The sequence below is a fragment of the Heptranchias perlo genome, chromosome 6, assembly GCF_035084215.1.
Source record: "Heptranchias perlo isolate sHepPer1 chromosome 6, sHepPer1.hap1, whole genome shotgun sequence".
NCBI classification, from domain to species: Eukaryota; Metazoa; Chordata; class Chondrichthyes; order Hexanchiformes; family Hexanchidae; genus Heptranchias; species Heptranchias perlo.
Window position 1 is genome coordinate 44,861,306 of NC_090330.1, and position 27,443 is coordinate 44,888,748.

The 27,443-nt window shown below is 42.7% G+C and overlaps 1 protein-coding gene across 3 annotated transcripts in view; it reads right to left on the bottom strand.

Moving 5' to 3' along the window:
• The window catches only part of LOC137322518 (interleukin-18 receptor 1-like), a 72,101-nt gene extending 45,293 nt beyond the window's left edge, over positions 1–26,808 (bottom strand). For 2 of the 3 annotated variants that reach the window (XM_067985443.1, XM_067985442.1), the window contains exon 1: positions 14,723–14,801. The gene's annotated coding sequence lies outside the window, so the exon portion shown is untranslated. Of the gene's footprint in view, positions 1–14,722; positions 14,802–26,419 lie in introns of those variants that run through there. The other variant, XM_067985444.1, reaches the window with a different exon arrangement.
• Between the last annotated feature and the right edge of the window lie 635 nt (positions 26,809–27,443).

Sequence of the window (27,443 nt, forward strand, 5' to 3'; positions counted from 1 at the left end):
GAGTTCTAGCGAATCGAATAACTAGGGAGGTAGATAGGGCTTTAAACTAAAAAGGGGGGGGTGTGGGGGAGGGTCCCGGTGGAGAGAAATCTAGAACGCTAAAGAGAAAAGACAAAGAAGTAGTGCAGGAAAGTGATTGGGGTAAGGAGACAGAACGTACAAACAAAAGACAACAAATCGGGACTGGGTAAGAAAAAATGGTAATAAGACAAATAAGGCCATAGTACAAAAAAATGTTAAGATGTCTAAAAATGTTAAAAAGACAAATCTAAAGGCACTGTATCTGAATGCACGAAGCATTTGTAATAAGGTAGACGAATTAACAGCGCAAATAGATGTAAACGGATATGATATAATAGCAATTACAGAGACATGGCTGCAGGGTGATCAAGGCTGGGAGCTGAATATCCAAGGGTACTCGATATTTAAGAAGGACAGGCAAAAAGGAAAAGGAGGTGGAGTGACATTGTTAATAAAGGATGAAATCAGAGCAATAGTGAGAAAGGAAATTGGCTCAGAAAATCAAGATGTAGAATCAGTCTGGGTGGAGTTAAGAAGCACCAAGGGGCAGAAAACATTGGTGGGAGTTATCTATAGGCCTCCAAACAGTAGTAGTAATGTAGGGGATGGGATCAAACAGGAAAATTAGAGATGTATGTAACAAGGGTACTACAGTAATCATGGGTGACTTTAATCTACGTATAGACTGGCCAAACCAAATTAGCAATAATACTGTGGAAGATGAATTCCTGGAGTGTGTACGAGATGGTTTTTTAGACCAGTACGTTGAGGAACCAACCAGGGAACAGGCTATCCTAGATTGGGTATTGTGCAATGAGAAGGGGTTAATTAATAATCTTGTTGTGTGAGGCCCTTCAGGGAAGAGTGACCATAACATGATGGAAAGTGAAACTAGGGTCCTAAATCTAAACAAAGGGAACTATGAAGATATGAGGAGTGAGTTGGCTATGATAGATTGCGAAGCTTCATTAAAAGGCATGACTGTGGATAGGCAATGGCTAACATTTAAGGAACGAATGTATGAATTGCAACAATTATACATTCCTTTCTGGCGCAAAAACACAAAAGGAAATGCAGCCCAACCATGGCTAACAAAACAAATTAAGGATAGTATTAGATCCAAACAGGAGTCATATAAAGTTGCCAGAAAAAGTAGCAAACCTGAAGATTGGGAGCAGTTTAGAATTCAGCAAAAAAGGACCAAGTGATTGATTAAGAGGGGAAAAATAGAGTATGAGAGCAAACTTGTAAGGAACATAAAAGTGGACTGTAAAAGCTTCTACAAGTATGTAAAAGGAAAAAGATTAGTGAAGACAAATGTAGGTTCTTTACAGTCAGAAACGGGAGAATTTATAATGGGGAACAGGGGAAAGGCAGAGCAATTAAATAAATACTTTGATTCTGTCCTCACGGAAGAGGACACAAATAACTTCCCAGAAATGCTGGGGAACCAAGGGACTAGTGAGAAGGAGGAATTGAAGGAAATTAGTATTAGTAAAAAAATAGTGCTAGAGAAATTAATGGGACTGAAAGCCGATAAATCCCCAGGACCTGATAATTTGCATCCCAGAGTACTAAAAGAGGTAGCCATGGAAATAGTGGATGCATTAGTTGTCATCTTCCAAAATTCTATAGATTATGGAACAGTTACGGCAGATTGGAGGGTGGCAAATATAACCCCACTATTTAAAAAAGGAGGGAGAGATAACAGGGAACTACAGACTGGTTAGCCTAGCTAGAGTCTATTATAAAGGATGTGATAATAGGACACTTAGAAAATATCAACGGGATTAGTCAAAGTCAACAAGGATATATGAAAGGGAAATCATGTTTGACAAACCTACTGGAGTTTTTTGAGGATGTAACTGGTAGAATAGATAAGGGAGAACCAGTGGATGTGATTTATTTGGATTTTCGGAAGGCCTTTGATAAAGTCCCACATAAGAGGTTAGTGTGCCAAATTAAAGCACAGGGGATTGGGGGTAATATACTGGCATGGACTGAAAATTGGTTAACAGACAGGAAACAGAGAGTAGGAATAAATGGTTCTTTATTGGGGTGGCAGGCAGTGACTAGTGGGGTATCGCAGGGATCAGTGCTTGGGCCCCAGCTATTCACAATATATATCAATGATTTGGATGAGGGAACCAAATGTAATATCTCCAAGTTTGCTGACGACACAAAACCAGGTGGGATTGTGAGTTGTGAGGATGATGCAAAGAGGCTTCAAGGCGATTTAGACAAGTTGAGTGAGTGGGCAAATACATGGCAGATGCAGTATAACGTGGATAAATGTGAAGTTATCTACTTCGGAAGGAAAAACAGAAAGGCAGAGTATTATTTAAATCGTGATAGATTGGGGAATGTTGATGTACAAAGGGACCTGGGTGTCCTTGTACACCAGTCACTAAAAGCAAACATGTAGGTGCAGCAAGCAGTTAGGAAGGCAAATGGTATGTTGGCCTTCATTGCACGAGGATTTGAGTACAGGAGCAAGGATGTCTCACTGCAGTTATACAGGGCCTTGGTGAGACCACGCCTGGAGTATCGTGTGCAGTTTTGGTCTCCTTACCTGAGAAAGGATATACTTGCCATAGAGGGAGTGCAGCAAAGGTTCACCAGACTGATCCTTGGGATGGCAGGACTGTCGTATGAGGAGAGATTGGGTCAACTCGACCTGTATTCACTCGAGTTTAGAAGAATGAGAGGGGATCTCATTGAAACATATAAAATTCTGACAGGGCTAGACAGACTGGATGCAGGGAGGATGTTTCCCCTGGCTGGGGGGTCCAGAACGATGGGTCACAGTCTCAGGGTACAGGGTAGGACATTTAGGATGAGATGAGGAGAAATTTCTTCACTCAGAGCGGGGTGAATCTGTGGAATTCTCTACCACAGAAGTCTGTGGAGGCCAAGTCACTGAATATATTTAAGAAGGAGCTAGATAGATTTCTAGACACAAAAGGCATCAAGGGGTATGGGGAGAGAGCGGGAATATGGTATTAAGATAGAGGATCAGCCATGATCATATTGAATGGCGGAGCAGTCTCAAAGGGCCGAATGGCCTACTCCTGCTCCTATTTTCTATGTTTCTATGTTTACTGCTGCTTTCTCTACATGAGATACTGGACAAACTAGAAAGGAACATTGCTGGCTCTGCCACTCAAATTAGAAAAACACACAATCCTCATTCAGCCATGATCTAATTGAATGGTGGAACAGGCTCGAGGGGCTGAATGGCCTACTCCTGTTCCTATGTTTCATCACACACACACACAAACAGGGAATTCCTATACAGTATTCCCTGCTTTAAATAGGCTTCATTTTAGGAGAAGCATTTGTGGAATCCTAAGTATTAGTTCACCTTAAGTTTGACAATTTCAATTCAATTTAAAAATTCTGGAAATAAAAAGCTGGTAACAGTAAAAGTGACCATGAAACTGCCAGATTGTCGGAAAAACTCAAAGCAGTCACTTAGGGAAGGAAATCTGTTGTCCTCGCCCGCCCTGGCCTATATGTGACTTTAGTCCCATACCAAAGTGGTTGACTCTTAACTGCCTCTGAAGTGGATTAGGAAGCCACTCAGTTGTATCAAGCCACTACTCAGTGGTTCATGAAGATGCACCACCATCTAATCATGCGACGTTTGCAAATGTTATAGCATTTACCTTATATAGGTTGGGTCCCTGTAGCTGAGTATCTTTCCTCATGGTTTTGCCCCAGCAGCTATTGTGCGAGAAGTTCCGAGAAGCAACAGGACATGTATGAGCAAGCAAAGAAGGGAAACAGAGGGTGGGGGAGAGGGCAAACCGATGGTGGGGGAGCAATTCGCAGAGGGGAAATCCAGAGGTGGGAGGGACTTCGATTTCACCAGTAATATTCCATGTTCTAGTAGCTCTCAGTTCAAGAACCTTTATTCTCCCTTCCCCCTTGGTTCTTCCAGTGGGAATCCTCAGTCTTCGTCCCCTTGTACTCCACTCAGCCACAGTAAAGCCCCAGGTTTCACTCACCTTTTTACTGGCTGCTCCTACTCACTACATTGCTGCTGCTCTCAGCTCTGCAGAAAATGGGGGTCCCAATCCCACCCCATTCCCCAGTCTCCCTTTCTTCCCCCCCCACCTCTTGCTTGACCTCCAATCCCCCAACCTCCAGTCTCTCTCTTTCCTCCGCCTGAGCCCCAATTCCCCCACTTCCAGTTTCCCACTCTGCCCCAACCCCAATCTCCCTCTCTCCCCAACATCCCCATCCCACAGTCTTACTCCCCTGACCGTCCATCTCCCAGTCTCCCTCTCTCACCCCACCTGAGCCCTAATCCTTCCTACTCCCAGCCTTCCTTACATCCCGACCCCCAGTCTCCCTCTTTCTCCCGATCTCTCCATCCCCCCGTCTCCCTCTCTCTCCCAGCAGTAGTGCCTGGGAGATCCATGTCACATTCTGGGAGACTCCAGAACAATCTGGGAGAATTGGCAACCCTACCTCCCACACACTTCAGTCCTCCGACTCAGGCCTTTTGTGTATCTCTCCCTCTCTTCCCTCACCATTGGCGACAGAACCTTCAGCCCTGGAACTCCGTCCTGAAACCCTTCTGCCTCTCTCCATCATTAAACCAAGCTTTGAGTGATCCCTCCTAATTTCTCCCTCTGCTGCTCAGCATACAGTCCTTTACCTGTTACTATCTTTTTGCCACCCCCCCCCCCACAACCTAAAAGGCACCTCGGGATATTTTCCTCATTAAGGTGCTAAATAAATGCAAGTTACTGTAAGTAATAGAAGCCCTACTGAGAAATGATAACTTAATCTTGAAAGCCTCAGGCCAAAAGTTATCTTCCACATCAATATGAGGTAAACTTTGATTTCAAAACCTTTCTAATGAGACAGAAATCAAAAATGAAACCTTGTATGTTCCCGAATTAAAAATACTGTGGTTTCCTGAAATGATCTGGCATCAACTGACTCCACAGTCAACGTCACCACAATGTCATTATTGCTACCTTCCTTGAAACATGGTCAGATGGAAAGTGTTACGAATTCAGGTCTGCTGCAGATATCTACTCCGGTTTACTGGTGTCAGCCACTCTTTCAAGAGGTTTGGTCGCCTGCTCCTTACGGGAGCTAATTCCAACTGCCCTATATCTACTTAGTTAGTGATGGGACCTGGGAGTGTAACAATTAAACTCCCTTGTGTTTTCGACTGGATCTCTGTGTATTATGCATGTGCTCCTTCAATCACTCTAAAGATGGATCGAGTTAACACCTGTTGATATGTCATTCAGTTAGCTTCATCAGCTGATTTATTTCCCGTAGGCAAAACATACAGGACACTGAGTAAGATGAGAGACACTTGGTACAATTAGTATATCTTCTGTTCATGTACTATTACAAAAATAAAGAACACGGGTATGCTAGTCCATTCCAGTAGGCCGTCTAACACCCTAAAAACATAACCTTCCTGTACCCCATCCTATTGCCCAGGACACCTGGAGCTGGACTGACTTTTTAGTGTCTATATCCTGGCTGGTTTTGATTATTAAACTGTACTGTTCATTAGAGCCTACATTTAATTGATAATTAACAGAGCTCAATCTCTTACAACATGGTGGGGGTGAGGGCAACAAAGCTGGGGGTGAGGAGCCAGCAATGGCAAAGACCACAGCTGGAAGCTGGTGGTGACTCGTGCCTGGAACTAGTGAGCAGCAACAGTGGGACCTGGAGCCACAAAGAGCAGGGCAACTGGGTCTTGAGCCATAGAAATGACAGCCAGAGCCAGGGAGTGGAGCTGTGCAGAAATTGAGCTGGGGAATGAAGGTGGGGAACAGTAATGACAGTGTATGCCATAGAAAATGTGAATGGTCATTTTTGTACCTGAATCAATTAGGAATTACAATGCATACGTGTTTCTGGGATGTAATTGGTTCCCGGTAGGATCTGATTGATTCTCGATTCTGAAATCCACATGAAGACTCAGGGTGAAGAAGCAGTAAAGGGCCATTGGTTTTCAAGCTGGGGTCCCCAGACTCTAAGATTCCATAAGAAGATCCCAGGGAGTGAGGACCCCTGATGCCATCAAATTTCTATCCCTTTGTTGCCAGATTTCTGTATTTCTAGGTGATGTTTTTTGGGTCTGGGACCTGATTTGTAATCATGCATTAGTAAACTTCCACAATCATACGTTTCTACAGTTATGCATTCTACATTCTTACAGGCACAAAATATTTAGTAATAAAAAAATGGAACAAAATAAGTGTGTTCTGTCTAATAGAAGTGATTTGTCAAGACGTGACATCCCATGACAAATCGTATAATGCAATTTGCTGCTCAAATACTGCATTTCTGCATAAAAATTCCTGAGGCAGCAGAAGAACAAAACTCAGCAAGGACAAATCACTTGGCCAAGTTGTATCGGTTTGAGTCATCAGCAATAACATAAATAACATTAACAAAGGTCTTAAAAAGCAAAAGGGTGACTTTTTATTCAATTTTCACTGAAGTTCATTTTTGGAGGGCTTGGAATCCCCACTTCAGTACTTAACAATAAAAACTTTCATTTATACAGTGCCTTTAATGTAGAAAAAAATATCCCAAAACATTTAACAGAGCCATGGGGGGGGGGGGGGGGGAGAGGAAATGGATACCGAGCGCGATCAGGGATAGGTTTCAAGGAGGGTCTTAAAAGGAGGTTGAGAGGTGGGAGAATTTAGGGAGTGAATTTCCTAGCATGGAGCCTAAGCAGCTGAATGATGGGGTGAAGGAAGCAGGATGCACAAGAGGTTGGAGTAAGAGGAACAGAGTTCAGGAAGGTGGGAGGGTTGGGGCGGGGGGGAAAAGAGTGTTGTACCGCTGGAGAAGGTTATAGAGTTGGGAAGTGGCAAGGCCATGGAGAGACTTAAACACAAGGATGAGAATTATAAATTTACGGCTTTAGGGAACCAGGAGCCAATGTAGGTTAGCAAGTCCGAGAGCGGGAGGAGAGTCCGAGAGGTGAGCACAGTGTAAAAGGAGAGCCCGAGAGCGGGAGGAGAGCCCGAGAGGTGAGTACGGTGTAAAAGGAGAGTCCCGAGAGATGGAAGGGAGTCCCGAGAGATGGAAGGGAGTCCCGAGAGATGGAAGGGAGTCCAAGAGGTGAACGCAGTGTAAATCTAAGGCAAGTCATGACACCAGAGCTCGCATCCATGATATGCTCCTCCTGCACTATGTGGGAAGATATGGACACTACAGGTGTCCCTGGTGACCATGTGTGCAGGAAGTGTGTCCAGTTGCAGCTACTGGCTAACCGCATTTCAGAGCTGGAGCTGCGAGTGGATTCACTGTGGAGCATCCGCAATGCTGAGATTATCATGGATAGCACCTTCAGTGAGGTGGGTCACACCGCAGGTAAACATTACGCAGGCAGAAAGGAAATGGGTGACCGCCGGGTAGAGTAAAAGGACTAGGCAGGTAGAGCAGGAGTCCCCTGGGGCCATCTCCCTCTCAAACAGATATACCACTTTGGATACTGATGGGGGAGATGGCTTATCAGGGGAAAACAGCAAGAGCCAAGTTCATGGCGCCACGGGTGGCTCTGCTGCACAGGAGGGGAGGAATAAGAGTGGCAGGGGTATATTGATAGGGGATTCAATTGTAAGGGGAACAGATAGGCGTTTCTGCGGCCGCAAACGTGACTCCAGGATGGTATGTTGCTTCTCTGGTGCTAGGGTCAAGGATGTCATGGAGCGGCTGCAGGGCATTCTGGAGGGGGAGGGTGAACAGCCAGTAGTCGTGGTCCATATCGGTACCAACGACATAGGTTAAAAAAAAGGGATGAGGTCCTGCAAGGTGAATTTAAGGAGTAGGAGATAAATTAAAAAACAGGACCAGAAAGGTAGTGATCTCAGGATTACTACCAGTGCCACGTGCTAGTGAGTATAGGAACAGGAGAATAGTCCGGATGAATGCGTGGCTGCAGGGATGGTGTAGGAAGGAGGGATTTAGATTCCTAGGACATTGGGACCAGTTCTGGGGAAGGTGGGACCTGTACAAGCGGGATGGGTTACACCCGAGCAGGACCAGGACCGATGTCCTCGCGGGGGTGTTTGCTGGTGCTGTTGGAGAAGGTTTAAACTAGAATGGCAGGGGGATGGGAACCTGAGCAGGGAGACAGAGGAGGGGGAAAACAAGGATAGAAACAAAAGACAGAAAGGGAAGAAGCAATAGTGGAAGGCAGAGAAAACAAGGGCGAAAAACAAATAGGGACATAGTGCAAAATAAAACTAAGGTGACTAGCAATCTTAAAAAGACAAATCTAAAGGCATTGTGTCTTAATGCGCGGAGCATTCGCAATAAGGTAGATGAATTAACAGCACGGATAGATATTATCGGTTATGATATAGTTGCGATTACGGAGACATGGCTGCAGGGTGACCAAGGATGGGAACTGAACACCCAGGGTTATTCAATATTTAGGAAGGACAGGCAAAAAGGAAAAGGAGTTGGGGTAGCATTGTTAGTAAAGGAGGAAATCAATGCAATAGTGAGGAAGGATATTGGCTCGGAAAATCACGATGTGGAATCTGTATGGGTGGAGCTAAGAAATACCTAGGGGCAGAAAACGTTGGTGGGGGTTGTCTATAGGCCCCCAAACAGTAGTGGAGATGTAGGGGAGGGCATTAAACATGAAATTAGAGATGCATGCAAGAAGGGTACAACTATAATCATGGTTGACTTTAATCTACATATAGATTGGTCAAACCAAATTAGCAGTAATACTGTGGGGGAGGAATTCCTGTAGTTTGTACGTGATGGTTTTCTAGACCAATACTTTGAGGAACCAACTAGAGAACAGGTGATCCTAGACTGGGTATTGTGCAATGAGAAAAGATTAATTAACAATCTTGTTGTGCGGGGTCCCTTAGGGAAGAGCGACCATAACATGATAGAATTCCTCATTAAGCTGGAGAGTGAAGTAGTTGAATCCGAAACTAGGATCCTGAATCTAAATAAAGGAAATTACGAAAGTATGAGGTGCGAGTTGGCTATGATAGATTGTGGAACTTTACTAAAAGGGATGAAGGTGGATGGGCAATGGCTAATATTTAAAGAACGTGTGCAGGAATTACAACAATTATTCATTCCTATCTTGCGCAAAAATAAAACAGGAAAGGTGGCTCAACCGTGGCTTACAAAAGAAATTAGGGATCGTATTAGATCCAAAGAGGAGACATATAAAATTACCAGAAAAAGCAGCAAGCATGAGGATTGGGAGCAGTTCAGAATTCAGCAAAGGAGGACAAAGAGATTGATTAAGAGGGGAAAAATAGAGTATGAGAGTAAACTATCAGGGAACATAAAAACTGACTGTACGTGGGATTGGGGGGGAATATATTGGCATGGATTGAGAATTGGTTGACAGACAGGAAACAGAGACTAGGAATAAACGGGTCTTTCTCAGGGTGGCAGGCGGTGACTAGTGAGGTACCGTAGGGATCAATGCTTGGGCCTCAGCTATTCACAATATATATCAATGATTTAGATGAGGGAATTAAATGTAACATTTCCAAGTTTGCTGACGACACAAAGCTGGGGTAGAATGTGAGCTGTAAGAAGGATGCAAAGAGACTCCAATGTGATTTAGACAAGTTGGCTGAGTGGGCAAGAACATGGCAGATGCAGTATAATGTGGATAAATGTGAGCTTATCCACTTTGGTTGTAAAAACAGAAAGGCAGATTATTATCTGAATGGTGATAGACTGGGAAAAGGGGAGGTGCAACGAGACCTGGGTGTCCTTGTACACCAGTCGCTGAAAGCGAGCATTCAGGTGCAGCAAGCAGTTAGGAAGGCGAATGGTATGTTGGCCTTCATTGCAAGAGGATTTGAGTACAGGAGCAGGGATGTCTTACTGCAGTTATACAGGGCTTGGGTGAGACCACATCTGGAGTATCGTGTGCATTTTTAGTCTCCTTATCTGAGGAAGGATGTCCTTACCATGGAGGGAGTGCAATGAAGGTTTACCAGACTGATTCCTGGGATGGCAGGACTGACGTATGAGGAGAGATTGGGTCAACTAGGCCTATATTCACTAGAGTGTAGAAGAATGAGAGGTGATCTCATCGAAACATATAAAATTCTAACAGGACTAGACAGGCTAGATGCAGGGAGGATGTTCCCGATGGCTGGGGAGTCCAGAACCAGGGGTCACAGTCTCAGGATACGGGGTATGCCATTTAGAACCGAGATGAGGAGAAATTTCTTCACTCAGAGGGTGGTGAACCTGTGGAATTGTCTACCACAGAAGGCAGTGGAGGCCAAGTCATTAGATGTATTCAAGAAGGAGACAGATATATTTCTTAATGCTAAAGGGATCAAGGGATACGGGGAAAAAGTGGGAACAGGGTACCGAGTTGGGCGATCAGCCATGATCATTTTGAATGGCGAAGCAGGCCCGAAGGGCCGAATGGCCTCCTCTTGCTCCTATTTTCTATGTTTCTATGTTAAGATAGGGGCATTGGGTAGACGTGGTGCAGGATAGAATATGAGCAGCAGAGTTTTGTTTGAGCTGAAATTTATATATGGTTGGAAGCTCAGCTCAGCCCAGGGTAAAATATGGCACTGAGGTTGCGAACAGCCTGATTCAGCCTTTGGCAGTGGCCAGGGAGGGGAATGGAATCATTGGTGAGGGTACAGAGTTTATGGCAGGGGCCAAAGGCAATTTCTTCAATCTTTCCAATGTTTAGCGGGAGGAAATTGTGGCTTATCCAAGACTGAATGTCAGACAAGCAGTCTGATGGCACGGAGGCTGTGACGGTGTTGAGAGGGGTAGTGGAAAGGTAAAGCTGGGTCTCACCACTGTACATGTGGAAGCTGACGCCATATCTGCAGATGATTAACTCATGATCTTGGAGTTTCTCAGAGTTATTACAGTTTGAAATCCTGGATAGAAAGAGATTAAAAATGCTCAAAAGCTTTGAACGGGGGAAGACCCTTAAGCACCAGGCCAGTAATCAGGAGAATCTCTGTGTCCATTTTCTCCATGATAAAGGTTTGGGCATAAGCGATTTTAATATCTGTTTTGGGCAGAAATTTGTCTGAAAGGGAACACTTTCCTCAAACAGCCCCATGCTGGGTAGGTCTACCTGTCAGCAACTGAGAGGTTATTTAAATACAGGATGGACAGCTGTTTTGCACAGATCCAAAACAATGGCCCATTTGTTAGCAATGTCTAGTCTTCAGGAGACATCTAGCATCTTGATGTTAACAAATTTCTTTGATCCCTTGGAGGGGGTGCAGCACAGATTCACCAGAATGAAACCAGGGCTAAAAGGGTTAAATTATGAGGACAGGTTGCATAGACGAGGCTTGTATTCCCTTGAGTATAAAAGATTAAGGGGTGATCTAATTTAGGTGTTTAAGATGATAAAGGAGATGATAGGGTAGATAGAAACTATTTCCTCTGGCAGTGGAGTCCAGAACAAGGGAGCATAACCTTACAATCAGATGTCAGGAAGCATTTCTTCACACAAAGGGTCGTGGAAATCTGGAACTCTCTCCCACAAAAAGCTGCTGAGGCTAGGTCAATTGAAAATTTCAAAACTGAGATTGATAGATTTTTGTTAGGCAAGGGTATTAAAAGGTTATGGAACCAAGGCAGGTAGACGGAGATAAGATGCAGGTCAGCCATGATCTATTTAAATTGCAGAACAGGCTTGAGGGGCTGAATGGCCTACTCCTGTTCCTATGTTCAACAACAACAACTTGCATTTATATAGCACCTTTAACATAGTAAAACATTTCAAGGTGCTTCACAGGAGTGATTATCAAACAAAATTTGACACTGAGCCACATAGGGAGGTATTAGGACAGGTTGATCAAAGAGATAGGTTTTAAGGAGCATCTTAAAGGAGGAGAGATGAGTAGAGAGGAGGAGAGGTTTAGGGAGGGAATTCCAGTGCTTAGAGCTTAGACAGCTGAAGGCACAGCCACCAATGGTGGGGCAATTAAAATCGGGGATGCACAAGAGGCAAGAATTGGAGGAGCGCAGAGATCTCAGAGGGTTGTAGGGCTGGAGGAGGTTACAGAGATAGGGAGGGGCGAGGCCATGGAGGGATTTGAAAACAAGGATGAGAATTTTTAAATTGAGGCGTTCCGGACCGGGAGCCAATGCAGGTCAGTGAACACAGGGGTGATGGGTAAACGGGACTTGGTGCGAGTTAGGATACGGGCAACAGAATTTTGGATGAGCTCAAGTTTATGGAGGGTGGAAGATGGGAGGCCGGCCAGAAGAGCACTGGAATAGTCAAGTCTAGAGGTAACAAAGGCATGGATGAGGGTTTCAGCAGCAGATGAGCTGAGGTGGGGCGGAGAAGGGTGATGTTTCAGAGGTGGAAGTAGGCGGTCTTAGTGATGGAGCGGATATGTGGTCGGAAGCTCATCTCAGGGTCAAAAAGGATGCCTCAGACAGTGGTCAGGGAGGCCTATGTTCCCTATGTTTAAGCCTTTGAAGGGAGGCCTTTTAAAAATCAACACAAACAACCAAAGTCAGTCAGTCAGGCAGAAGCAGGCTGTAAGCATGGGAACTCTGCCTTGGTTAGGGAGAGTTATGTTTGTACGTTCAGTAAAGGAACCCCTCCTCAAATGGTAACGGTATGATAATAGAAGTTAAATTGATGGTGCCAAGTGACTTTCACCATAATCATTGTTCTGCCTACTGTGGAATAAAGCAGCTTGTGAAACGAACCAAACAACGCCTCACCCAACGTTAACTCACTTGGCCCTCGGAGATATTAAAGGAGAACATGTGCTTAAGACACAGAGATCTGGTCCAGAACATATTGTTACATATTGAGCGAACACAGTTACACTCCCGGGTTCTAGTTATGTGCTAGAAGTGCAGAAAAGATTTACTAGAATGGTTCCAAGGATGATGGACTTCAGTTACGTGGATAGACTGGTGAAGCTGAAGTTGTTATCCTAAGAGCAGAGAAGGTTTGATAAAGGTGTTCAAAATCATGAGGGGTCTAGACAGAGTAGATAGAGAGAAGTTGTTCTCATTGGCGGAAGGATTGAGAACCAGAGGACACAGATTTAAGGAGATTGGCAAAAGAACCAAAGGTGAAATGAGGAAAAACTTTTTTTATGCAGCAAGTGGTTATGATCTGGAATGCACTGCCTGAAAGGATGGTGGAGGTGAATTCAATCATGGCTTTCAAAAGGGAATTGGATAAGTACTTGAAAGGAAAAAAAATGGAGAGCCACCGGGATAGGGCAGGGGAGTGGAATTAGCTGCGTTGCTCTTGCAGAGAGCTGGCACGGGCTCGACAGGCCGAATGGCCTCCTTCTGTGCTGTAACCTTTCTATGATTCTAAGTTACAAGGCAATGGGAGTCAACTTCTGTTAAAAAAAACACAGGCAAGCAGACTGTTACCACCGAACCTGAGTAGATACGTGGGGTAGACCCAAAGTCATAACACTGCCGTTGTGTCATGCTCTCTACTGATCTATGGTGGGGTATAAAGGAATTAAGGAGATTGAGATAAAATAATTGTTTAACAGACAGATTGAGATAAAATTATTGTTTAACAGACGTCTGCTCCGTACATTGGAATTTTTCTGGCTGTGTAATAATACAGGGATTATTTCCTTCAATAATCGCTTGCTGTACATGAATAAAATTCAACAAATTGTACGATAATATAACTCTTGTTCCCTAGTCTTTGTTCATTCTTCATTTTTTTTGCTGGTCTCTGCAGTCTTTCCATGATCTTTCGCGATTTCAGATCTATTCTGCTCTTTACCATCTTTGCGCTGGTCTTGCAGCAAGTCTTTTTGCGACAAAAGATTTCATTAAACCTTCTGTGAGTCCTGCATCGCCCTCAATATCAAAAAGCAACGTTTTCGAGGGCTTTCCACCTTACCCACAACAGGTGCCACCACCTATGTGGTCAGGAGTGGTTCTGCTTCTCATATTTTCTTCCAACTATGACCCCTCCAACCCCCAATTATTCAGGAGTATAAATCGAATTATTTAGACATTCTCAGTGTTGGCATTTCTATAATATTTAGCACGATGTCCCACACAGGCAAATTTGAAAACTGTAAACTTCACCACGAAGAAACCAACCCTTCAAAAAACACGCTCTCTTTCACGTTCGGATAATGTGAAAATATTATAGTCTCTTCTGTTAGTTGAGAGCAGGAAAGTAAAACCTATACGCAATTCACGGTGGTAATTTGCTCTTTGGAGCTATGGGACGAAAGCTTCGTACGGGTTCCCACGCTAGTGCTTCAAGCAGCTGTAATACCTCAGCAGGTCAGGCAGCATCGACCCGCGGAGTATTTCCAGCTGATTTTGCTTTCAGATTTGCAGCATCTGCAGTATTTTGCTTCATGGAGGCGGTTGATCCCTTAAACAATTAATGTATTGAAAGCATCGGATGAACGGCACGGATCGACTGGGTTTAAACCTGGACTCGAAACTCCTGCAGATCCAGGTCTTGGACAGTAGGACAAAGTACCAGGGGGAAGGTTACTGTTGTTAATTTTCTGAGACAGTTATTTTACAAAACTTCTCCACACAAACCATCGCAATAACATTGTCTTAAAAGTAGAAACAATACAAGGATTCCACCCCTGGGAACCACGTCTATTTCAGATTCCTCATTTACTGTAATTTAGCGGAAAGGCGACAATAATCCCGAGAGTGTTAACTTTTAGTTTTCGAAATGGCTTACCAGAGCCCAGAACTTAAACGGGGAAGAATGTTTTCCAGCGAGATGAGTACTCTTTTTTTGTACTGTGGTTTAAGTAAAGTGACACTGCTTTTGTAAGGGCGAATCGAAACCTCGGTACTGTACGTTTGTGAAAGCTCTTAAATCCCATGTATTTTTTAATCACATGGTCAGGTTAGAGTCAAATCGTGTAAAGTTAGCAGCTCCTAAAAAATACTCCTAAAAAACGCTTCACCCTTTCTAGAGGAAGTAATAAGGGCTTATTAACTGTTTAGTTAAACTGGAAAATGTAGTGAGAAATAAGATCAGTGATATGATAAGATTGTTGTGAGAAATAAGAACACTTGGGGTGTTCTTTGAGGTTGCATTATTGCACACTCTTGGGTTAGAGAGTGAGGGAGCTTTATACTCAAAAAAGAACACGCTGGATACACTCAGCGGGTCAGGCAACATCTGTTCAGAGAAGGGGGGGGTAGATTTTAACTATCGGGTGGCCGACTGGTAGGAGGTCCCATCCATTTCGAGGGCTGAGCCTATTAACATATATGCAGTGGTCGCCAAGTGAGCACCCAATGCAGCTCGCCAGCTCTGGGCCAACGCAATATCCTGCGGCCCGGAGGCTGACCCAGACAAGAAAATGGTAGGTCCAGCCCGGGGGAAGGGGGTGTGTGAGTGCATTCCTGCTCCTCCTGACCTCACAAAAATAGTTTCAGCACTTGCCTCTTCTGCTGCACCGCCAGGTTTTACCGAGTGGAGCGTCCAAGGTGCACGCTCTGCCCGGTAAGCAGATAAAATGTATGTCACAGGACTCCAATTTGCACAGATTAATGAGGTACCAGCCTGCTTCTGCAGCCCATCGGAAGGTCCAGGAAAATAGCAGCAGAGTGGAAATGGGGCAGCAAGTGTAAGAGTTTCTTTGTTCGTGGAGCTTCCCTTTCTCCCTTTTCAATTGGGCACTCATGAAAAAGAAGTAAACCCAATGGAAATTAGGCCATATTTTTCCATGGAATCTGGGTCCTTCATGAAGCTACGGTCTAAAAACGGCTGCTCTCCCAGCACGATGCATTTAGAATCAGCCCCTATACTCCATCTCTATTTCAACTCTGCTACCACCTCTTTTCCACCAGGTGGAGTGGGTTAAAATCTGGTGTTCTCTCAACAGATACTAAGTATTCCCAGCACTTTTTGTCATCAGAATCTGTTGACTCCCAAGCCTGTCCCTAATTCTGTAGCTTTCCAGAGCCATTCTGTCTGATCCTGTATATTTCCAGTACATTACATTCCAGTGTTAACTTTACCTTTTAGTACATCAATTCTATGGTCGAGTATTAATGCCACCTTCCAATCAATTCTATATTTCATTAGTACATTAACCCTCTATTCTTCAGCAATGAAAGTATTCCTTTAAGATCCTGATGGTCTTCTCAATGAGCACTCTTGTAGAGGAATGTGGCTCACTGTAGCACTCCTCACTTGCTGTGCATACAACACTTAGTGGGTTCATAATCATGGGAGCACCAGGTAGGTATTATCATCCAGAAGCCATCTGTTAACATGGTTGTTTTCCCTGAAAAAGTCAGGAAGGGCTGAATTTCAAAGGATAAATGCATCATGACAACTTGTGGCACATCTCACGTTGACATGTAAGATCCTTTGCATGTTGTCACACACACAATCTGTACATTCAGGAAATAGAAGCCCTTCCTGTTGAAATTGAGAGGATTTTGGTAGGATTGTGGGTGTCATCTATTGCACCCTGGACCATGAAAAAGCCAGCAACCCCCTACAACTGAATGAGCCTATCACATCGTTGTCTTGCTGGGTTGACAAAGTCAATGAATTCCAAGGCTGTTCCAAAAAGTGAGTCATTCTCCTGACAAATGCATGCCCATACTGCACCCTCGCTGTTAATACAGAGATCCCCAATGGCTGCCTGAAATGATTCTGTGCCATAAAAGTTGGGTGCAATCACCACCTTCATGGCCTCGGACAGAGTTGTGCAAGCAGATAAGTGTGGCTGCAGGTCCTCATACAGTAGATGGCAGAGATTCATTTTTCCCTCTTTGATGAAGCAAACTCTTCTAATAAACATCTCCTCACTAAGCCATTCATATGACCTGTATTGACTGTGTATTCTTTGGGTGGAGGTAATATCAGGTGAGACTTGACCTCCTTAAATACTGCCTTACTTTCCTTTCTTTCATCCTCTCCTGCTCCTCCTCCACTACTATGGCATACAATTGTATGCCCATAGGGATTGCAATACCTGTTGCTAAGGAGCCCACACTGTGGGTGGAGGAGAGGTGGGGGTGGGGGGTTGGGAAGAGATTCCAGTTGCCTCGGCCTCACAGAAACAGTGACAGCAAATCCAATGCTGTGTAGGCAGAATACAAAAATAAATAAATCACTCCAGCTGAAGCAATCACTACTCAAATTCTTCAAACACATCAGGGTCAGAAACTCTTCACTTTTGCCAGTCTCAGCTGATCCTGGAAGCAGCTACACCTTTATATGTCTCATCCTAATTTACCCCTAGTGCATTGAAAGCATTAAATCAAGAAATTTAGGCTGCAACACCTTATAACCATATATTATATTGAGCTGATTCGTAGATCATGTGAAGGGTCAAATCTCTTTAGGAAGCGTTGGAGAAACAATTTTGTGGTGAAAAACTGATAGAAATCACTTCCAACCCATTCTGCTGCCCAAAACAAAAAAAGAAAGGACATGCATTTATATAGCAACTTTCATGAACTCAGGATGTCCCAAAGCGCTTCATAGCCAATGAAGTACTTTTGAAGTGTAGTCACTGTTATAATGTAGGAAACCATGACAGTCATTTTGCAGTCAACAAGGCCCCAAAAAAAGCAATGAGATAAATGACCAGATAATCCATTTTTGATGGTCATTTGGATGAGGAATAAATGTTGCTGAGGACACCAGGAGTACACCCCTGCTCTTCTTCGAAAAGTACCATGAGATCTTTTACATCCACCTGAATAGGGAGACAGAGCCTCGATACATAAAGTGTTCCAATTCCCAACACTAACATCTCTCATCAATGAGCATGAGCATTTCTTGTCATGTCATGGGAAAATGTAGCACTAAATAGCTGTGATGATTAACTATAACACCAATTTGCATTGATATAGTGCCTCTAACATAGAAAAATATTTCAAGCAGCTTCACAGAGGTGTGTAGGGGAAAAATACAAACGCAAATGAGAATGTAGACTACGTTAAAAAATGCCTATAAAAGACATTGACATAGATCATAGAATCACAGAAAGAGGCTAGTCAGACCATTGTGCATGTGCTACTGTTCAATTGGGGCTGTCGACTCTAATTCAATTTCTCTACCCTTTATCCTTTTAGACAATTACTTTTCAAATACTTATCAATTTCCTTTTAAATTAAGTTCTAGCCTCTGCCTCAGTAACCAGTTGTGGTAAAGCATTCCATTTTCTATTAACTCTCTGTGCGAAAAAAAATTCTTCCAACTTCCTTCTTTCTTCTTCTATTGATAATTCTGTGTTTATGCCCCTTTGTTACTGATTTGACAACTGGTGATAATTTTTTTTAATATTAACACTCTCAAAATTTTCCAGAATTTTGAAACTTTATTAGATCCTCTTTAACTTTCTGTGTTCCAGTCAAAAATGAACCAATTTTCTTCACAATTATAAATATAAAATATAAAACGTCTTTCATCCTAATTAATGGGCCAGAATTTGCTGTAGCTGGGCATCCAATGGCGTTTACCATTAGTTAGACGTGCCCCGTGCCCTTCAGCTCAAAAAATTTTTGCCCACTAAGTTTCTGAAAGTGCGAGCAGATAATGGTGCAGCGAAGGGAAACAGGCATCTGGGACCTGAGTGAACAGGGCAAGCAACTGGGTATCTCCTTACCCAAGAATTTAAGGATTGGGAAATAAATGCAGGAAGGACCGAGAAAGAGGGTACCTTAAAGGGGGTGAATTCAATGTCAAATCAGGTACAGAAAGAGAAATAAAAAGAGGGAATGAAAGATTTGATTAAGAGATAGAAAAAAGAGACAGAAAGGAAAAGTAAGAAAACATTTTTTTAATTTAAAATTTGACATTTTAAAAATCTCCCTGAAAATTTCAAAACCCGAAGGAATGAGACTGCACACTCAGTGCCAGAGGGGCTGATTGGCAGTAATTAACAATTATCACATTAAAAGGGTACTTACGCTCTAATTGCTAGCCTTGAATATCTACAGCAGGTTTAGTTCCTATCTACCATGCAAATACAGCAACTTCATGACATTCAGTGCAAATCATCAGTCGGAGACCTGGATTATTTGAATAGTCTGATTCATTTGATTGTAATTGGCTGGCTGCCCACACCATCACAGCTCCTCCTCCCTCATGATAATGACGTACAAGGTTATGCCCACAGGGAATGCTTTGACTGCTCCTGAGAAGCCCTCACTGTGGTTGGGTGAGGGTGAAAATCTCACATTGTCAGAAGCTTAGAGAATCCAATCCAGGTCTATGAAGGGAGGCGAATCACGGGATTGTTCAAGAAGCATAAGAAAATTCAAAGGAATTGATTTTGGGGTCGAAACAGCCTCTGCCTCATTTTGCTGCCAAAGAAAGTTACTTGACCTGATTCTGTGCTAAAGTTACACAGAACCGGCTTGGAAATTTCACCCTGATATGTATCTCAGTCTTGGTGGTCTAAGGTTGGAGAGAAATGGTGAGCCTACAATGCCCTGGCATTTAATGACGACTTTGTTGGGCTTGCGTACATTGGATTTTATGATGCTCCGGGAAGAGCGACATATATCCAGATGCAAAAAAAATAGCAATTATTGAATAGATCCACCAACAGATTATTTTTAGACAACTGATTCTTGAGTGAAATTATATACTGCCAAATTCTATCTGCTGCAACATTATCAGGTATCTATTCCGAAACAGAAAACATGAGAAGTATTCTCATATAGAGAAAACTTCTCTATACAGAAAACTTCCTCCAGATTAATTCCTAGATTCACCACAAAGGAAACTCAAGTTGTAATGCATTGCCACCATGATAATAGAACAGCAGACAACTCCAGTTTAACAAATTAGATTTATGACAATTACGGCAAGTCACCTACAAGGTAACTAAAGCATCAGATAATAAAACCAGACTCATGTTACTGGCCAATGTTCACAATCTAGCAACAGAATGTGGAGTTGTTGAAAGCACAAACAGTATTCTTGAATATTTTAAGCCATATTTAAATTGGTTGCAAATTTTGGAGCGTGTATCATTCTCAATTCAGAAAACTTCTAGCAATTCCAAGTGATAATCTTTATTTTACTGGAGACCAAATGCGACATGCAATTTGCATATCAATAAGGACAAAGAGGCGACAAAAGAAAGAGTTCCCAGTTTTTGTGAGTTCTAAAGCTAGGAAACAAGTAGTTTAGGAGTAGGATTTTAGTTTGATTTCCCGATGTTTGCTTTGCTGATTATGAAAATTCATTGTGAACCTTAATAATTAGTGGCTCCACATAATTAGGCACAGAAGTAAGAGGAAACAAACCTTCTCTTCAGAAAACTAGACTTTTGATATCCAGTTCAGATTAAAATCATTTTTAGACAACTCACACAAAAACTGGACTGTCTGGTCAAGTGATAACCTTACACAAGAGTGAGTCTTCTCTCCAGCTCTGCTGTAGCCAAAGTGGCTGCATGTTGCCCCAGGCTGCATGGACCTTCCCTCCATCATAAGGTCAGAAATGGGGATGTTCGCTGATGACTGCACAGTGTTCAGTTCCATTCGCAACCCCTCAGATAATGAAGCAGTCCGAGCCTGCATGCAGCAAGACCTGGACAACATCCAGGCTTGGGCTCATGAGTGGCAAGTAACATTCGCGCCAGATAAGTGCCAGGCAATGACCATCTCCAACAAGAGAGAGTCTAACCACCTCCCCTTGACATTCAACGGCATTACCATCGCCGAATCCCCCACCATCAACATCCTGGGGGTCACTATTGACCAGAAACTTAACTGGACCAGCCATATAAATACTGTGGCTACGAGAGCAGGTCAGAGGCTGGGTATTCTGCGGCGAGTGACTCACCTCCTGACTCCCCAAAGCCTTTCCACCATCTACAAGGCACAAGTCAGGAGTGTGATGGAATACTCTCCACTTGCCTGGATGAGTGCAGCTCCAACAACACTCAAGAAGCTCGACACCATCCAAGATAAAGCAGCCCGCTTGATTGGCACCCCATCCACCACCCTAAACATTCACTCCCTTCACCACCGGCGCACTGTGGCTGCAGTGTGCACCATCCACAGGATGCACTGCAGCAACTCGCCAAGGCTTCTTCGACAGCACCTCCCAAACCCGCGACCTCTACCACCTAGAAGGACAAGGGCAGCAGGCGCATGGGAACAACACCACCTGCACGTTCCCCTCCAAGTCACACACCATCCCGACTTGGAAATATATCGCCGTTCCTTCATTGTCGCTGGGTCAAAATCCTGGAACTCCCTTCCTAACAGCACTGTGGGAGAACCGTCACCACACGGACTGCAGCGGTTCAAGAAGGCGGCTCACCACCACCTTCTCGAAGGCGGCTCACCACCACCTTTGTCGTCCAGTACTTCCCCGGAGCGGAGAAACTACGCCATGTTCTCCGCAGCCTTCAACATGTCATCAATGACGACGAACACCTCGCTATGGCCATCCCCACACCTCCACTACTTGCCTTTAAACAGCCACCCAACCTCAAACAGACCATCGTTCGCAGCAAATTACCTAGCTTTCAAGAGAACAGCGTCCACGACACCACACAACCCTGCCGCGGTAACCTCTGCAAGACATGCCAGATCATCGACACAGATACCACCATCACACGAGAGGACACCACCCACCAGGTGCATGGTTCATACTCCTGTGACTCGGCCAACGTTGTCTACCTCATACGTTGCAGGAAAGGATGCCCCAGAGCATGGTACATTGGCGAGACCATGCAGACGCTGCGACAACGGATGAACGGACACCGCGCAACAATCGCCAAACAGGAGGGTTCCCTCCCAGTCGGGGAACACTTCAGCAGTCAAGGACATTCAGCCACCGACCTTCGGGTAAGCATACTCCAAGGCGGCCTTCGAGACACACGACAACGCAAAATCGTCGAGCAGAAATTGATTGCCAAGTTCCGCACCCATGAGGACGGCCTCAACCGGGATCTTGGGTTCATGTCACGCTACACGTTACCCCACCAGCGAACAAATGTTATCTGTTTTTAATATAACGGGTCAGTTGCTGTCTTTTCTATGTTTCTACCTCTCTATCTCTGTTTTTTTTTTGTGTTTGTTGTTTTTTTTTTGGTGATTTGTATATTCTGAGACCTGGCAGGTAACACCTGTCTGTCTGCACACTGATTGCCTTGGCAACGGGCAGTTGAAAAAACTGTCTGTACTCACCAAGCATTGTTCTGTGAATTATAAATGCGACTTCATTTCGAGGATTTCATTTCCACATCGTTCACCTGAGGAAGGAGGTAGCCTCCGAAAGCTTGTGAATTTAAAATAAAATTGCTGGACTATAACTTGGTGTTGTAAAATTGTTTACAATTCTCGAGGGCAATTAGGGATGGGCAATAAATGCCGGCCTTGCCAGCGACGCCCACATCCCGTGAACGAATTTTTTAAAAAGTAGGAGTTCAAGCTTTATTTGTGTTTTTTTGTCCCAAAATGTAAAGATACTGTGGTCAATTTAATCTTTAGTGCAGAGCTTCATGTGCTAGAAGCACTACAGATGAAAATTTATGGTGTGGAAATTACATTTGAAGATATTAGTAGAGAAATGCTTAACATGTTTGTATAATGTTCTTTTTGTCCACTATTTTAGTGGAAGTCAGGATTATGCTTGTGGACAGACCAGAGATCTTTGGCAAAATGGTCAACCAATCTATATTTGGTTTCCTCAGTGTACAGGGGACTGCACTGTGAGCAGTGAATACACTATAACTAAACTGGAGGAAGCAATTGGGAAAACTGTATGGGACCCTAGACAACGTGGAAAGAAGAAAATGGGCAAGTGTTGCATTTATCATAAGGAAAGGGGCCTGTGGAAGAGCAGTCGGGGAGTAGAGCTGATGACGGTGTCATGGATTTTCAGAAAGCTGCAAGGGGAGGGGGGGAAATATATACTTTGTAGGACCATATTGTAGAGGGTGGAAACTTCTGAAGATGGAAATGTTCCAAATACCTGAACTTTGGATACAACAGGATCTGTGTATTTAGTTCTTCATTATCACTGGGGCTCAGTCTAGTTTTTCCTTCCTGCCATGTAATACTACTCTGAATGTCTGATGTTAATGACATGAGGAACTAGCTGTAATCAAAGATAAGAAATTTGTTCACAATGAATATCACTAAAATGATATTAGTGGGGTAGCAACAGCTATGACTGTCTCAAGGATGACTTTTAGATGCAAAATGAAAGTAGAGAACCATTATTCCCTGTGAATTTCAAAGCAAAATATTTCAATTACGCACCTTAATTATTATGCAATTTTATGTCTCTTGAACCCATTTGTATAAATTGTTTCAGCGCCCTACTCTGGTAGCTTCAAGGATCTTTCCCTGGGCTTTTTTCTTTAAAAAAGGTCTGACTTCCTGTATTGCTTCTAACTTTCCTAAGTTTTGAACTTGTGTGTCTGGTATTTGAACCCTTCACCATTGTGAACAATTTGCTTTGAGCAATGTTGTCAATTCTCTTTATAATGTTTTTTGAAGTCTTCTGGCTTCCAAAGAAATTAAGTCTGATTGTCTTAACATTTAATATAAATTCAACTTTGTTGCTTACCTTGGAACCCTTTCAAGGACAATATCCTTCCTATGATTAGGTTGCCAGAGCAGCTCACAGTAGCCTAGATTTTCTGATTGTCCTTATTTTAATACTGCTGGTAACACATTTATAATAAATGGGTTACTACCAGAGTTAAAGTAGTGCCAAACAGAAAATCTAGACATGTATTGTAGGTAGATTCTGACAAACACTCTATGCAGAAAAAATACAACATATTTTAATTTGTATTCTATCCCTCTGCTAATGCAAATATGTATCTTATTTACCTTTTGACTGCAACTAAACACGATGCCGACCATTTCATAGATTTATCCCGATAACCTATATTTCAAACTGCCACTGAAGCTCTGTGAAAAAGAATTTGCATTGATATAGCACCTTTCACCTTCTAAGGATGTCCCAAAGCGCTTCACAGTCAATTAATTACTTTTTTGAAGTGTAGTCACTGTTGTCAGGTAAGCAAATGCGGCAGCCAATTTATACACAACAACGTCCCACGAATAGCAAATGACCCAGATAATCTGTTTTTAGCAGTGTTGAGGGAGAAATGCTGCCCCGGACACCAGGAGAACTCAGTATTTTTCTACACAAAAGAGAAAATTGTGGAAAAGAGAAGTAGGATGAGCCAAAGTAAGTTCTTACAATTTTTTATTTAAAATTGTTTTTAGATTTTTTTTTGGTAGCAAATGTTCAGTATTATAGTATGAAAGCTACCCCTGATATATGAGTACCTTACATTACTATAATACAATATTAATGTGTCTGTGTCAGGATTTGGCTTCATAATATTAATATTATCAGTTCTCAGAAAGGAGAAATGAAGTAGTAGATATTAAGCAAAAAAGAGCTTTATTTTGTTTATTTGCACTCTAAATAGCTGCTGTTCCAGGGGTTAGAGTATAAGAGTAAGGAGGTCTTGCTGCAATTATATAGGGCTCTGGTGAGACCACACCTGGAGTACTGTGTACAGTTTTGGTCTCCTTACCTAAGGAAGGATATACTTGCCTTAAAGGGGGTGCAACAAAGGTTCACTGGATTGATTCCAGGGATGAGAGGGTTGTCCTATGAGGAGAGATTGAGTGGAATGGGTCAATATTATCTGGAGTTCATAAGAATGAGAGGTGATCTCATTGAAACATATAAAATTCTTAGAGGGCTTGACAGGGTAGATGCTGAGAGGCTGTTTCTCCTGGCTGGAGAGTCTAGAACTAGGGGTCATGGTCTCAAGATAAGGGGTCGGCCATTTAGGACCGAGATGAGGAAAAATTTCTTCACTCAGAGGGTTGTGACTCTTTGGAATTCTCCATCCCAGAGGGCTGTGGATGCTCAGTCGTTGTGTATATTCAAGAGTGGGATCGATGGATTTTTGGACACTAAGGGAATCAAGGGATATGGGGAGAGGGTTAGAAAGTGGAGTTGAGATAGACGATCAGCCATGATCTTATTGCATGGCAGAGCAGGCTCGAGGTGCTGTAAGGCCCATTTCGGCTCCTATTTCTTATGTTCTTAAAACATTGATTTTTTTTTTCTTTTAAAAAATCCTAAATATACTCTGAACTTACAGATCTGTTTTCCTCCCCATAGCATTTACCAGTGATAATAATGGGTCTAAACCCAAGGCACCAGTCCTGAAAACAAAACTCTCATAATTCTTATTCTTTTTATATATTTGTTAACACTTCTTTTCTTTGCCTGTTATATTCACAAAATCCAACTGAGGGAGCTATTACATTACAGAATCTGTCTATCATTCCCTAACTAACAATTATCTAATGCATGACCATAAGGATTGGGAAAGTGTCACACGTGTAAAGCATCTATTGGGCAAAAAATCCTGATTGTCTCAACTATTATATTGATTTTTTAAAAATCAACAAAGAAACAACTAACAACTAGCAAAAAGCTACCAATAAACAACCAATTAAACATTTTTTCAACTGCTTTAGTAGCCACCTTGGTTTCTCATTAATCCTAGGATATATTCTTAAAATTAAAATTAATAAAACACATAAATGAAAACCACAACAAAATCATTAAACTTACTGATAATCTTCCCTGTGTTGTGCTGCAAACCACTCAAACAACATTTCTTTCCACACTCCTGTCCTATCGCTAGAGCTTGTGGCATGTGTTCTGTTCCTTTCAGGTGCTTGCATATTATACCTGGACCCTCCTTCAATGAAGTTAACAGGTAGCAATCCCACAATGCACCATTGCCACTCTATGCTCACATGTTAATTGATTTCAACACCCAGAATGCAACTTAATGCCATGTCAGCTGAATATAATGGCGTGGGGTGGGGCTTACAAACATGAAGTTGTGGCATGCACTGTGAATGGCCAGTATTTATGTTGATTCTGGATTTTAATGACTCAACTTTGCTAATATTTGACATAATCAATAACGTTCAACTAACAATGATCTATTATGCATATATTTGAGTAAATGAAGTGGAAGTGAGCAAAAGTGGGATTTATATTTTGCATATGTGACTCTTTGAAGTGACTACACCGCTCATCCAAGAGCAGAATCCACCAGCTTAACATGGCAATGACCCCCGCTGAGTTCAAATGAATAGAGTTGTGGCGGCAGCAATAAATGTGAATGAACATTAGAATGTTAAGCTATCTTTTATTGTCTTCAGCACATTGAAAAGTATCATTGAAAAGTCCCGGTCTGGAATTTCTGACTGAGATAGCTGTGAAGCCATATGCTATAAACTCCCTGGATAGTGGCTATCAAATATCATGTACTATGGGTTCCTAGATTTCCAGTGCCAACTGATGATTCTTCCCTAGGGGAAAAGGCTGCACTAACCTTAGGATGTCTGGAAAAGAATGAAAGCTATGGCTTACCTTAAGGGGAGGTTAGCATGTTTTCTATGTTTTGCTGTGCTCTGCCTCACTTCCTGCAGGAATGCTTTCGGTGGCTCCATACGAAAACCGGGCCGTTGCCCGCTTTCCTCTACTCCTTTCAGATGTGGTATTAATGTAAGCTTGCTGTTTTTCAAAGTCCACAATTTGACGACACCCCTTTAAGATGATACAGGACTTTATATCTTGCAGCAGCATACAGTTTCCTGTCCTTAATGGTAAAGCTCCCATTCAGAGACTTTTCCCATGACTGGTGCTCACCCCTAGTATTATAATTAGGTCGGTCCCAGAAATTTGTCTGGGGTCAATGCATGTTGGCCTGATGCAAAACACATGTAAAGAATTGGAATTTACTTGAAGTATCTTTTATAAATTGCTAATCTTCTTCAAATACTTTCTATAAATGAACTTTTTAGAAATCATTGACTAATCCCAGAGACATTCTAACAGTCACATTTTCTGCTATGGATGTTAGCATTTCCACTTTTTGCTTCAGTATGAAAGACCTTTATCTGAACCAAACCACAGGAAATCATATTTTTTAGTTTTACAGACAATTTTCTGATGAAATCTGCAGCAGTTATTGCATGTGTTTCCTGTGCTCTTCAAGCCAATTAATCAAAATGTCATCCAAATAAACAACAACACACAACAAAGTCAGTAGAAAATGTTAACAACCATCTTAAAGGTCATAGGTGTATTAGTCAACCCTGTAAGATTAAGACTAAACTCATACATCTTGTACCTGCTTCATTTTATGAACATTGCTTCTTTTTTTACTGATACCCTGAGGTCACTTTACAACTATGCAGAAAAGCAAGCAAATCATTGTTTTGTATTTTAGTAGTGTTTTATTTAGAGTTCTTGGTTTGCACACATTATTATGGAACCATTTTTTTTTACTTTACAAGCAAAACGAATGCAAACGACTCACTAGCCTAGATTTTCCAATTGGGTGAAAGTTCGAACGGAAGTAGGATGGAACACAATTCACGCCCACTAAATG